This window comes from Danio rerio, chromosome 23 (assembly GCF_049306965.1).
Source record: "Danio rerio strain Tuebingen ecotype United States chromosome 23, GRCz12tu, whole genome shotgun sequence".
NCBI lineage: Eukaryota > Metazoa > Chordata > Actinopteri > Cypriniformes > Danionidae > Danio > Danio rerio.
The window spans coordinates 29,370,644-29,382,500 of NC_133198.1; the positions used below are offsets into that span (position 1 = coordinate 29,370,644).

An 11,857-nucleotide genomic window follows, 5' to 3' on the forward strand; every position below is an offset into this window, starting at 1 on the left:
TTTGTCTATTCACACACATTTCGATCATCACATGACCTCTTATAACAAAATCACATGACTTTTTTTAATGCGCACAATGCAATTTGTTCGGTAAATGTGTTTCCATTGTAGTTTATGTGCATCTTTTCTTATCAAATAAAGCGTTTATCTTACTTGGTTATGCGCATGAGTTGTATATGCACATCATGGTGTTTCCATCAAACGCTTTTTTGTAAGCACATCCAAAATGCACATAAAAATAGGTGGATGGAATCATGGCTAGTGATGTAATCCGAAAAGAAACACTTTTTTTTTCAGTGTGACTGCAAATTACAGCATTTCAATTAAATAGGCTAACCCTTATTTTTTACTGATTATCATAAATACTATAGCTGCTCGATAAATTGAAATAAACCTGAAATAACGATTTAGCAAAGGATGCGATTATATTGTCAGGGAAGCACAGCTCATTAAGTCCTCCCATAGGTGCCACAATATGACACATGGAAAAGACATGAGAAATCAAACAGAGTTTAACTGCCTTATTGATTTAATGTGACTAATAAACACACGACTACACACTCAACTAAATTACGAAATGACTTTGGAGTAAATCAATATTAATAAATATGACATTTGCACACACTTTCAGATGGAGCAGCAACAGAGAACCATTGATTACTGAGAAGTGACGCAAGCTGCTGTCAGATCACAGAATGACTATCTTCGATTTCAGAGCCACACAGATTAAATTATCTGCAATCTTTGCATAGCTAGTCAGTGAAATACAGCTCAGTGTAGTAAACGCTGCTCCATCTGAGCTGATCACAGAACCAACTTTACTGACAAAATACGCATGAAAAATCTGCTTTGATAAATCATGCCACTCTAATAAATGCTTCACAATAAGACCAGAAATATGCATTAAAAAAGAGAATGGGGCAATTGAAAGGTTTTGCTGACATTTCACACTCCCTCAGGTAAATGAATGCAGTATTGCATCTTCACAGATGAGTTTCTCCCTCTCCTACAGCTCAGCCATCACCATAATCCTCCTCTACATTAACAGGCCTCTTCAACCCCCTTCATCCTCCCTTAAACAATAGCCCAATTTATTCAGCTTCCTGTCTTTCCCACATCACAGGACAATAAACAATGCCGAAATTAAAAAGAGAGAGAGCGTCAGAAGAGCTAAAAAGAGCACAAAAGAGAACGAGAGATGGCAGGTCAGAGAAGATAAGTGAGAAAAGAGGAGGACGGACAGACGGGGGGGAAAGACAAAAGTGGAAAGGACAGAGGAGAGAAGTGAAACCGGCCAGGATGGGGCCATTTATGCACCCTGCCACCCCACATCACAGGCCAGAGGTTGACGAGTGAATGGAAGAGCATCCCAGTAATAGAACTGACCAGAGCATTTGGGATGATCACCGTGAACTGGTGGGTCGTGCGAGGCATTTGAAGAAGAAAGGTCAGTGTTTTGACCCTAGCTGCTTTGCAGTGAACTCATTTGCTTCAAGTGCCAAAGCGTGGGGAGAAAAAAGTGCAAAGGATAAAACAGCACCCGTAAATGAATTACGCAAACGGTTCATGCGTTCCCTTCTAAGAGCCAAACAAGAAGTAATTCAAGTGTGGCGCACCAACATTTCACTCCAAATGACTGCTGTGGAAAATCTCTGCGTGCAAATAAATTGGTCGGCGCTGAGAGAAGAGTGCGTCCGCCGCTCGCTGTGTTTACAACCTCGATCACCGAATTTGAATACAAACCTCTGCTAACAGCAGTGAGTAGAGACAATAAAGCTGGGCATATATTTGCATATCACAGAGCTGGCTGGAGCTGGGCGATAAAACGCATCCATAAATCTGGATAAACAAACCGAGGGCCTGGCACACACTGATACAGAGAGGGAGGGCTGCAGGTACTGCGGCTGAAGGCGCTTCTCCTGTCCTTTCAAGCTAATCTAATCAGTGTTAAGTGTAATGAGGCAAAGTGGTAAGCAAGCTGGCAGGTCTACATGATAGTGGTGGTGCTTCATAAATCTAGTAAGAGGAGTTCCCTTCGAGACAGGGATTGCTTTGTTGTTTTGATGTCGTTAGGATAAAAACCTCTTGTACAATTAGCCAGACAAGCAGGATGCAGAAGTCGTGTGTTAAATCATAAACAAATTTCCTAAAGCGCATGCTGAAGATTGGTGAATATGTAAGGGGTATGGAAGCACACACTGGTTTGAAGTGACACGTGTGGCAGTGCTGCTGGCATAATTTGACGTCTCTCTACAGTCTCTCTACAGCATTCAAAAGATCCAGATTATTTGTTTTGTTTTGTTTTGTTTTGTTTTGTTTTGTTTTGTTTTGTTTTGTTTTGTTTTGTTTTGTTTTGTTTTGTTTTGTTTTGTTTTGTGAACTGCCAAGGAATGGATCCTCAACCCATTTGTCAACAAATCAGGTGAATCTACCATGGCTTTGCAAAAAGATCAACTGATGGAGATTGCAAGTGACGGTGGTCTATCCATATCCATTTATATTTTTAAGTGAATCACTTATAAAAGTTGTGTTCCCTGAGGATTGTGATTGCTTTGTTGTTGTTTAGATAAAGCATATTTTTTATGTGTAGTTTGTAGTCTTTTTTTGACTTTTTATATAGCAGCTGTTTACATCTGACTAAATGGTGTTACAAAAATGTTTGACAAAGCAGAATAATAATAATAATAATAAGATTATTATTATTATTTTTATTATTATTATTTTATTATTATTATTATTATTATTATTATTATTATTATTATTATTATTATTATTATTATTATTATTATTTTTATTATTCTGCTATGTCAAACATTTTTGTAACACCCTTTAGTCAGATGTAAACAGCTGCTATATAAAAAGTCAAAAAAAGACTACAAACTACACATAAAAAATATGCATTATCTGAACAACAACAAAGCAATCACAATCCTCAGGGAACACCACTTTTATAAGTGGTTGACTTAAAAATATAAATGGATATGGATAAGGATATGGATATAGAAAGGTTAAATGACTAAGGCAACTTGCATGTTCCATATACAAGTATTTTCCAACAAGCTCTTCAGATGTTTTGAATTGACACTTTGAAAGGGCATGACACTTGTGCATGATTTAAAGATGCCCTTTGGAGTTCCTCAAAATGTCTGCCAATTTTCCATTGCTATATATAAAAGAAATCCCATTTCTTGGCTACACATTACACTGATGAAGCCTTTATAAAAAAAAAAAAAAAAACATTGAAAATGTTTTATGTGCTTAATCCTAGGAAACAGGAAGCTGCTGAGCGGAGTCTGGTGCTGTCAGACACAGTTCATTCGGGCCTCAGACAGTCATAAATCGGGCACTGTCAGTTTGGTCTCATGATACAGGCAGAGGAACAGAGGTGGCCAAGGTCTGCTCCAGCTGAACGAAAACTCTCTCCCAGTGAGACACAAGCTGCCATGCATCTGCTAGAGGGGAGAAAAAAGAGGCAGCTGCAGTCAGACACACAGAGGGCCTTTCACACCGTCACAACACTAAGGATTCAGGCTCATATGTGCCTCCACAGCTTATTTAATATCATGATTATTTTATAAGAGGATTTGTCTTCACAGGCTAGATAAAAGATACTAAAATGAAGGGAGCGGTTGACTTAAATGTCTAGTTTTGGTTGTAGTTTCAATTTCCTCCTGTTTCAAACCATTGTCACTTCATTAGTTCAACTGCTTAAAGCAACAATCAAATTAGCTAATCACACTGGAGCATCTCAATGCATTTATTTGAATATTTGTTTGGAGGGTTGCCATTCAATTTTGAAATTCTATTTTTTTTCCCCCCTGCAAAACAGTTCTGATTGGCACTTGATTGTGAATCGTCCCCTGAACATCATGAAGATTGATTATTCTTTATTAATTACTAACAAACTTTGAACTTGAAACTCCAAAAAAATGGTATTCGGACCACCCTTATATGTTATCATGAAGACAATCTGCTGAACTGGATAACAGAATTGGAAAGAAAGGTGATCCGACTGAGTTTGAATGAGGCACTGCTGTTGGTGCAAGAAAGACTGGTCTGAGAAATTCAGAAACTGCTGATCTACAGAGATTATTACCCATAACCATGCCTAGGTTTCACAGAGAATGGCCTTCCAAACAGGGGTGGACTGTGACAAAAAAACAGCTCTGGCACTGTAGCCACACCACCCCACATTACCACACCGACGCAGCCCACCCACATTCACTACTTATATTGGTGTACAGATGGTGAAATAATACAAGCAGTACCATATGTAATAGACATTTAAACATTTAATGTATGTGACTGGAACAAAAACAACCCGTTTATAACAAATTTATGCATACATTTATTTTCAGCTTAGTCCCTTTATTAATCAGGGGTCGCCACAGCAAAATGAACTATGTATCATCACGTGTTTAACCTCTGAATCAATTCAAATTATCATATATCTAAATCTATTTTTAACCAGCTCATTCACGGTGAACCGTTTTAATCCCAAAGAAACTCCAAGAAACGGACTCTACAATCTCCAGATGTCAATCCAAGAGAGCACCTTTGGGATGAGCTGCAACAGGAGATTTACATTATGGATATCCAGCCAACAATTCTGCAGCAATTATGTAATGCTATCATGTCAATATGGACCAACATCCAAAAGGAATGTTTCCAGCACCTTGTTGACTCCAAGGAATTAAGGCAATTCTCAAGGCGTTCCAACCCAGTACTATCAAGATGTACCTAATAAACTGGCCTGTAAGTGGAGTAATTGTCAGCATGCAAGCGATGACCAACTCGCATCCAAAAGTGCCAGATGTCCAAAACCCCTCTCATTATATCCTTGGATCTGGGTCAGGCAGGTTGTGGCTCTCAAGGGGAGCGGCTGTCAACAACTATTTCAACTTTATCCATCATCTCGGAGGTGCTTGTGAAGCTGTGGAGCAAGCGCTGAAAAAAAAAGTGTTGAATCAGTGAAAGAGCTCAAGTGTTTCCGTGACCCCCAAGGAGCTCATTTGCAGTCTTGGCGGTGGCAGTTTTCCCTCGATATTTGCAACCTGTGAACGATAGCAACTCATGAACCCAAGCTTAATACATCTAATCGAAAGCATTTCCATCTGAGAAAGATGAGATGCCTATTTTTACCCCCCTGTGAGCGTGTCCGTGCTTTCGGAATTTAGCTCTGGTTGCAAGGTCAACGCGGGAATGTTTTGATTTAAGGATGTTACCTGATGCTATTTATCTGCTTTGTGCTCCTTGCTACGGCTGACATTCACAACAAGGTAACACACCTTTTTCATACTCCTTCAAATGAAACAAACACACAAAGAAGCTAGACGAATCCACAAACTAAGAAGCTTGCGCAAGCCCATACTCTGAATTAAAAGGTTAACATTCCTGCATGATGACACTACGCTAGTATGCTAGTGGTTGGACCGCATTCTGTTAATATTTTGAAACACCCTCCCCCCGTGAGTGGATGACAAGCTGGAAGGGATTTCACAGGGAATTCTTAGTACGACACAATAGGAGTAAAGGTTGTGCTAGGAATGAGGTCGTGTATGTGTAGAATTAAAGGAATTTTTAAACATAAGCTCAGATGCTTAAGGCCTGTTGTTTACCATCTAGTTTCCAAGAATGTCTAAAAAAAAAACCTCTTTAACGTGCTGACAAATACTGAAAACAAGTAGATGAAGGTGGAGGCAGGAAAGAACAGGGCTCTTGAGTGTTTAATGACCCATAGAAAGCATTAAACTAAAGGTTTACTCTGTAAGTTTGTTTACTTTTGCACAGGTTCCTCTTTTTGGCCACATTAGTTTTGAACGTTATTTGTGTGGACATATATTGTTTTTTTCAATAAAATTAAGTATTTTTTTATTGTATAATTTAGTATTATTAACTCATTCATTATTATTCATTTTTACCAAAGAGATGGTGTCTATGAAAATCTACTTGTATCTTTTATTAGGTAATGTCAGTGTGAACCTGATATGGCTGAAAATGTTTTCATTATGTTAATGTACTCCCAACCTAAACATAATATTGAGTAGGGGGCGGAGCTTTCTTATTGAACATCATTCCATCATAGCAAAAGCACGGCGAAAGAGGCGTGGTTACAAATATCGTGGCTGAAACTGTCAAACTGACATCAACAGAGAAGGAAAGCCACTACAAACATGGAAGCAAATTGCCAGACTTCGATTTGAAGATTTGTTTTTCAGTGGATCAACTTGGATTAATGGTTCACTTACATAAAAATAATAATGTGTGCTAGCACAATAAACATTTGCAATCTTGATTTACAACAGATCCTTTGCCTAAATTTTACAGTTAGTAATGTCTGTTAAAACTGTAACAAGAACAAAAACAACGATCACTTAGATCTTTTGCAATGAAATGTTTTCACTTTTTTTAACCACACAGTATCATGATTTCTGTTATAAACATTCATATTATCACAAAAAGTAATAAAAGGTTATACAAAACACTGATACCATAGACTGTAGTGAAAAAAAAAAAAATCACCTTTTCTTGACACTTTAAATAAATATTGTTTTAACTAGTCCTAGACTAAATTATAAGATAAGGTTAATTTTTGGGTAAACTATCCCTTTAACAGCATTTCATATTGATCACAACTTCAGAACTTTCTCAATTTATTTATTTATTTTTTAAAAACTCAACAAAGTATGGTTGTTGTGATACCATTAATTAATCTTACAATATTATACTAGCTGAAGTATTACGATAACAATTAGTATTGCAATACTCATTCATTCTTTCATTTTCTTTTCAGCTTAGTCCCTTTATTAATCCGGGGTCGCCACAGCGAAATGAACGGCTAACTTATCCAGCAAATGTTTTACGCAGCGGATGCCTTTCCAGTCGCAACCCATCTCCGGGAAACATCCATACACACTCATACACTATGGACAATTTAGCCGAGCTAATTCACTAGTACCACATGTCTTTGGACTGTGGGGAAAACTGGAGCACCTAGAGGAAACCCACGTGAACGCTGGGAGAACATGCAAACTCCACTCAGCCGAGGCTCGAATCAGCGATATTCTTGCTGTGAGGCAACAACACTACCTACTGCGCCAAGGCAATCGCCTGTATTGCGATACTGTAATTCATAACTCAAATTATAAAGAAAATGGACAGAAATACTATATATTATTTTGTAATAAGCCTACTTAAATTTTAATTCATAATTTCCTAAAGGAGGCGTCACCATAGCGCAGGGGGTAGCAAGAAGGTTGCTGGTTCGAGCCTCAGCTGGGTCAGTTGGCATTTCTGTGTGGAGTTTGCATGTTCTCCACATGTTCATGTGGGTTTCCTCCGGGTGCTCTGGTTTCACCCACAAGTCCAAATACATGCGCTATAGGTGAATGCTGGATAAGTTGGTGGTTCATTCCGCTGTGGCGATCCCAGGTTAATAAAGGGAATAAGCTGAAAAGATGAAATGAATGAATTTCTTAATGGCCAAAAGTATTATTTGCTCCTCGCTTAACATAAAATGTATTCATTATTTTTGTTTATTTTGTAGATAACTGACAAACCAAAAATACATAAAAATAAAGATATAAATTATACAAAATTAAATTTGTTACAAAAGAGCATTTGTCCAACAAAATTAGGCTATATGAAGGTCAAAAATTGTTTCAATGTTTCCTGTTGCTCTTTTGCATTTTTCATCTATTGTTTTTTCAGTCTTATCAGGTAGCAATCCAAAATTTCACTTAAAGAGATAGTAGCGATTGTTGTAGCTACTAAGTCATATTAACAGAAACAGAAATGAATCGATGTGTGTTCGAACTGAAGCGTTAGAAAACATGCAATAGGCTACCATAAAAGGAAAAAAATTATACACAATTTGCAACCTTAAAGGTTGTTCAAATAAAATGGTCTATTGTTGCACAAACGTGTGAGCATTTTAGTCACTTTTCCACATGCAACATTATCTATTGTGGATAAACCATTATTGACAATACTACCGTTTACAAACTACAGTGGCACCGCCAGCATTTTGGACCCATAGTATCACGATACTACCATAGTACCGGTAAACCGTGCATCCCTACAATTAAGTTGATGTGATAAAAAAAAATCCTACAGTATTCACACAATAGTCGTGTGTGTGAATTTTATTACCACTGTAATTAGAAAGAAAAAAGACTTAGTGAGTGACAACAATAGCATAATTCAGTAAACTTTAAGGAGGTCCACAGTTTTCAGAACAATGTCGAATGCGCAGGGTCTCTGAGGAAAGTGCTGCTCTATGACACAGCCAGAGCAAACACCTGTTAACAATACTCCATTGTCAGCTCCTTCCACCAGTGGAACAATGTGTACAAATGGACATTCTTCACATTCCCTTGCCATTCTGAATTCTCTACTCACACAAACACATGAGCCATTAACCAGACCAATATACGCTGACATCAATGTATTACCTAGAATTCATTTGGACTGATTGTTTACATCCATATACAATAGCCATTCTTCATTGGCGCTCATTAAAATTCAAGCTACAGTTTGTTAGGGCAACACTAGTTTCCACATTAGAAGCCAGTTTTTTTCATCTGTTAAATAATGTATTTCAGTCTGTAAATGGAGCCCGCTTGTCATAATACTAAGCCACCCCTGCTGCCAGTCTACAAGTTATTCTATAGATAATAAAGCAGACTGGGTATAAAAAAATCCATCTCTCTTGTGGATATTGCTTCAGTCACGTCTGCCTCCGAGCCTCAAATTCATATTAATACCACCATACAGTGCTTAGGCTGGCTTTTATGGCTGAAAAGCTGACTTTTGTTTACTGCATGCCACTGAAGACCTGAAACTCAAATGCTTTTGCTGATAGGGGACTTGAAATGCAGGAAAATCTGGTCCAGTGGTTATTCATCCATTTAAAGCATGAGTCAAGAGACTCCGACTCAAGCATGTAAAAAGCAACTGAGGAGCACTGAGAGGAGAAGACCGCCAGAGCCGGACAGAATGACACTACATCAAATTAAAAGTGATTTTGGGGCTCTGGGAGACCTTTTGTTTGAGATGTTGACACGTCAGGCTGTCAAAACGAGGACGCGCGTGTAAAGTCGTGACCGGCACAGATCATAGCTGTGATTTTTTTCTGGATGCATTATGGTTTTAGTGGATTTAGTGGTTGTGTTAAATCCTCTATTGAGGAATAAAAGGATCATATGGGGTGGGAAAAGAGAAAGGAGTATTAAATAACCACTTATTTCTAGTGTAATTATTACAACTGAAATAAAAAAAAAGTCAGCAATTTCAGTCAGTTTTATTTTATATTTATTTTTTAACTTGGACATTTTTGATGATGTAACTTAATATATATTTGTCTTTTTTTTTCAATGAATGAATGAACAAATTAATGAATTGATCCACGGAATTATTCTTTATCCAAGGTTCATAAAAAATGCATGTTTATAGTGTAAAATTATATTTTGCTTCTTGCACACTTCATGGCAGTCCAGTGAGTGACACTACAAGCATCCTTAAAAAAGTTCAGTTAAATTTTCTTAGAAACAGATCAATGTGATTGTGGCAATGTTATTTGTTGCTTCATGCACATGTTGTGGCAGTTCAAAAATCATATAGCTGATTAGCGGCCCTAAAAGAACAATGCTTAATTGCATCAAAAATGGCTTACTAACTACACTCAAACCTACTGTACCTTAAACCTAGTCAAGGATGTAAAAAAGGAAGAATTTGTCCAAATAAGTTTGTTTTGTTTCCAATTGTACAGTATGAGTACAGCACAGCACCGGCTGAGCTATTGAGCATGTTTACCCCATTGAAAAAGCTATTCATATGAAGATAAAGCAAGAAAGATACCCTAATCAGGGTTTCTGCAGGTCAGAATCAAAATTATGAACTTTTTAAGATTGAATGATTCTGAATGAAATTTCAGAATTTTTAGGATTAAACGCCAGGGATTTTTTTCTTATGTCACAGTTGGTACAACTGAAAATATTTTTCTTTCCCCTTTAAAAAAATGTTTAGCCACATATCCAAAATAATGCATAATAACAAGCAAGCCCTAGTTGTATACATCATTTTTATTTACATATTTTTAAAAAAACATAACAAAATAAATATATGAACAATAGTCTGTCCTGAAGGTTAGCTAAAAGTTTTATGGAGATGTCTTTTTGGTTATTGGATGCATGTCGGCCCGACTGTGTAGCTTTACATTAAGATGAAAACTTAACACCCATTTAAAATTATTCAAGACGTACAAGAAAATGAATGAATGATTAACTTTAATAATGATACCGTTTATATTCATATAGTATTGTATTCAATGAATATCAATACAGTGCTTTTGTACAATGATAACAATACAGTAAATTATTAATAAACAACTGGGAAGAAAATCTCTTTTGCGATCACAACATTAGCAGCTATATAACAAAATCATTTGGAATAAAAAAAAAAACTGTAGAATTTATTTTAAAAGATCAGGTTACTATCACAGGACAACCATGACACAATAGAGAGATCATTGGTCATTATTCTAATGGGATTTAAACACTAGGCGCACACACATTCACAGGGCTAGAAAACAAATTGGAGAAAAAAAACTCCTTTGATCACTGAGACATTGTTCACATCAAAGGCTGCATTTCAGGTCTAGGTTTTAGGTTTAATGTCATTTCACTTTGATGGTCTATTACTATGAAATAAATGTTAATAGGCAAACACTATAGTGGCCTGCTAAAACACAGCATTGCCAAAACATGTTCTCTGTGGCTTCTGCTAAACTTGGCTGGGAAGTCATTTGCATATTCTCTTAAAGACCATATGGATTTCTAGTGGTCTTGGTTGCTCTTCAGCTGACCCTTCACCCCGGCTTCAAAGCCATGGCTAGAATGCTGACGTAACAGGACAAGGCTAGTCGGATCAATAAGCTGTTAACAGACCTAACCATCATGGCTAGCCAACAGCCTGCGCAGAGATCTCGACATCCATGAATTCTGATGAGGACATGGTGTACTAATCTTCTGCGAGCGGGGAGTGGAGATGAGCTGCCGCAATGAGATAAGGGGAAGCGTTTACTGTACACTGGCAAGCATAGGAAAAAAAAAACAAATCATTCACTGTCATCTATCATAGGAGATTGTCTCCAGGCCATCCACTTCAGATTTAGATTAAGTTTATGATAAGACTGCCGACCCATTCATGAGGCGCTAGTGCCTTTGTTTAACGCAGAGTGAAATGTTATGTTATGATTTAATGTTCTGCCAAACTGCATGAAAACCTGTAAACAACTAGTTATTTCTAGCAAACCCTGTCCATTTCACAACACCTCTAACCATTATGTATAACCACTGGGGTTCGAGGTGGGCCAGGAAGATGTTGGTTGAAAGCCAAAAGTCCAATAAACATTTACAAGCATTTTTTTTTTCTTATTCACATTGCTTTATAGATTCATGGTGAAGAAAAGCATCAGGAATTCAGTAATTGAAGTCACATAGGAAGGTAAAGAATATATCATGGGAAAAACAAACTGGGAAAAAGGGCATGCAGATATGATGGCAGTACTGACGTAAACATGAAAGTATGTACGTAAGCAGAAGTCATGGGGCAAGTACAAAAGGAAGGATGGAAGGAAGGAAGGAGGGAAGGAATGAAGGAAATGAAAAGAAATAAATGGAAAGGAGAAGAGAACAGGAAAGTAAAAGTTGAAGAAAAGGAAAAAGGAAAGAGAAAGGAAATTAAAAGGCAAAAGAAAAGGGAAAAGGAAAGTTAAGAGAAGGAAAAGGAAAGGGGAAAAGAAAATGAAAGGGAAAAGGAAAGAAAAGAGAAACTAAATGGAAATGGAAAAGGAAAG

The 11,857-nt window shown here is 37.3% G+C and overlaps 1 protein-coding gene and 1 long non-coding RNA gene across 6 annotated transcripts in view; one reads left to right on the forward strand and one right to left on the reverse strand.

Moving 5' to 3' along the window:
* The window catches only part of magi3a (membrane associated guanylate kinase, WW and PDZ domain containing 3a), a 259,059-nt gene that overhangs the window by 222,100 nt on the left and 25,102 nt on the right, over positions 1-11,857 (reverse strand).
* Positions 1,155-6,299, forward strand: LOC141380499 (uncharacterized). The gene is made up of 2 exons (XR_012398558.1): positions 1,155-2,422; positions 3,269-6,299. It is a non-coding gene; the product is annotated as an uncharacterized lncRNA (long non-coding RNA).